The 3,069-nt window shown below is 35.0% G+C and overlaps 1 long non-coding RNA gene across 1 annotated transcript; it reads left to right on the forward strand.

The window, feature by feature from the left end:
* Positions 267–1,491, forward strand: LOC108663419. The gene is made up of 3 exons (XR_001929401.1): positions 267–362; positions 1,015–1,097; positions 1,450–1,491. It is a non-coding gene; the product is annotated as an uncharacterized LOC108663419 (long non-coding RNA).

The raw sequence follows: 3,069 nt of genomic DNA on the forward strand, positions 1-3,069 counted from the left end.
AAAGGTAAAATGGTAATTTTACCACCTCAAGGGCAAAACAGTAATTTTCCACCACCAGAACACTTGTTCAGCATATGGACTTTATCCAATTTTATAATGGATAATTGAAGGAATTTATATGGTGGAGAGAGAAAGCTTACTAGTTAAGAAATTACAAATGTACCAATAATAAGGTGACATGTGTCAAGTTTATAACCATTTATTATTTAACTTTAAGTTTAGCACAAAATCAGCCCATTTTCTTCATATGGCCGGCCAAAGGAAAACAAAAGGAAGAACAAAGGAAGAAAAGAAGAACAAGAACCCTAGGTGGGAAAACTCAAGGGAAAATTAGTGGATTTCAAATAATCAAGCAATCAAAGGTAAAATTTCTTGATTTTGACTTGTGATCTACCTTTCCCATGCATTTCTCCTTATTTTCCATGGTTAAATTTCATGTTTTCATGGTGAATTCATGGCTGGCCGAATGGGTATGGAGAGAGAATGATGTTGGATTGATTTGATTTCAAGTTATGTTAGTGTTTTTAGTTAGTTAGTGATGTGTAGCAAGAAAAGCCAACAAGAAAAATTCATTTTCTCCTATTACCCATAAGAGGCCAAATTTTCTAGGGAGAATATTGAGGCTAAAATTGATGATATTTCATGATATTTTGGTGATATTTGATGTTTGGTGAGGTTAGAAATTAAATGAGAAATTTTGGTATGAAAATCTGAATTTTTGCTCAACGTATAGACATGTGTGATTATTGACTCGGGACTGATAAATTGAATCTCATTCACAGTCACTGAGGTAATTTAGGTATAATTGGAGTGTAAAAAGTGAGAAGAATTGATTTGGAGTTAAATTGGAGATTTTAGCCGATTAGACCGAGTATAGTGTGACTTAGGTCTAATATCACATTTAAGCGATTAATCGGACATTTTGCATTCCATATCATGTATTAGTAGACTAAATTAGTTTAACTTCGATTTAGTACCAATGTAGTAAGTTTCTCGATTTTGTACTGTGTCAAGGTGGTGAGTCTTCCGACAAGGGTAAGGAAATTGTACCCGAGGATCAATAGTTGGAGTACTATAGAAATTCGACTCCTAAAATAGTGAGTAACCTTACTATTGTCTTAATTATCTAAAGTGGTTTTTATCCGATTTTATGATTTTATGGAAAATGGGTTTAAATGGTAAGCCTTTATGTTTATAAACAAAATGTGTTTAAATGAAAAGATTTTATAAATTTTCTTGAAATTGAATGATGATTTTGAAAATAGAGTAATTGGAGACCACTGATATGTTGTAAATTTATTATTTGAATAAATGGCTTATGTTAATGTGTTGGCATGACTGGCTGGGTTGTGGTTTTTGTGAACTGTATGAATTGTTCTATTTTACATTTGTAGGCTGGATAGTATTAAATTAACCCTGTCATGCTGTCAAAATTTTATTGTATGGTAGGTATTGCTTGCTGCAGTGGGCTGGGTTCTGTGGACTAGCTTATTAGAGGGGCACGAAATCCTGACATATTCTACCTCGGTTGGAGAGGCGAGTAGGGTAACTCCCGATGTATAATTTTTAGAGTTCACTTCACGCCAAACCACCACGTGAGGGGAAACTCGACCAACGCCAAGGAACGGTTATGTTTTCTAAATAAAAACATGATTTATGAGTATATAACTTTTTAATAGCCTTGGCGGACTTGGTTTGGGATAGCCCTCGGCCAAGGTATCCTTGATAACTGAGTAGTAGAATAATTTTTGGCATGAGCCAAGTTTTAAGAAATTCATAAGCCATGTTGATTACTCGATTTAAATGAATTGAATTTTATTTGGTTGAAATGAGTTGAAAGATGATAAATTAAATAATGATGATTTATTTTATCTGTCTCCATTTACTCGACTTTAGATATTTTAGATGGTATTTGTTTACTCACTGGGATTATATAATCTCACCACCCTCATGTCCACCCATTTCAGGCTCAGTATAGGTTGTAGATAGCTGATATCGCCAAAGGTTACAATTGGCTTTACTTCCTCAAAAATTATAGGTTTGCAGCCTTCGTTCATTTTTGTCATTTGGGGGTTCACTTGTTACTATAAATTAAATTAAATACTCTAGCTTACTGTATTACAGTATATATGAATTTATTTTACTTTTACTGTAAAAAATTTATTTACTCAGTGTTCTAAAAATATTGTTTTATGAGAAAATTAAATATTTTATTCTATATCTTTATTATATTCAAATAGTTATAATTTCATTTTTAAATGAAAGTCTTAGACATTTAAATTTATTTTTTATTATGAATTATGTGTTTTATACTCGCATACTACATTTTTAGCTGGTTTAGAAACTTTTGAAGAAAAGTGACGAAAATGCCCTTGTGAGGTGAAAGTTATTTTTCCACGATTTTGAGGGGAAAAAGCTTAAAATTCTTTAAAAATGAGGTTTGGCAATGATTACTCACAGGGGAGACGAGAAAAATGATGCTAAAGCCTTGCGGGGTTTCGGTTAGCATTCCGGATAACGAATGTCTACCGGGACATCTAGGCGGTTGTCACGGGCTCGAGGGCAGTACTGGGTCGTGACAATTCAGTTGGTATCAAAGCTTTTAGTTTTAAAGATAAGAGTTTTTGGTTTTAAAGTTATTTTAAAAATTTTACAGTGTCAGTGTGGCCCCGAGTTAAGTTAGGTTAGGTTGAATAGAATACATGCATCAGAATATAGAGCCTGAGGTTACCTAAACTCACTTTGTTTCCCCTTATAGATTATCATGCCTCCTCGACGCGAACACCCACCTCTCACTAGATCGGCTGGGAGGGGAAGAGGTCTTTCCCAACATAGTCAGCTAGATCCTATAGAGTGGGAATCGACTACGTCTACTATTCGGGCAGCATTTGCTGCTAAACAAACCGAGACTCCTTCACATCTTCCGCCTCCTCCGCTACCTACTAGTATTCCTACCATGCCTCTTGAGGTAGTTCAGTCATTGGCAGCCATCTTTACTGCTATTGCTGGCCAGGCTTAGGCTAGTCAAGCTCTTCCTACAGTTCCTTCAGCTGCTCCTTCAGTACCACC

Source organism: Theobroma cacao, chromosome 9 (genome assembly GCF_000208745.1).
Source record: "Theobroma cacao cultivar B97-61/B2 chromosome 9, Criollo_cocoa_genome_V2, whole genome shotgun sequence".
In the NCBI taxonomy this organism is placed as follows: Eukaryota; Viridiplantae; Streptophyta; class Magnoliopsida; order Malvales; family Malvaceae; genus Theobroma; species Theobroma cacao.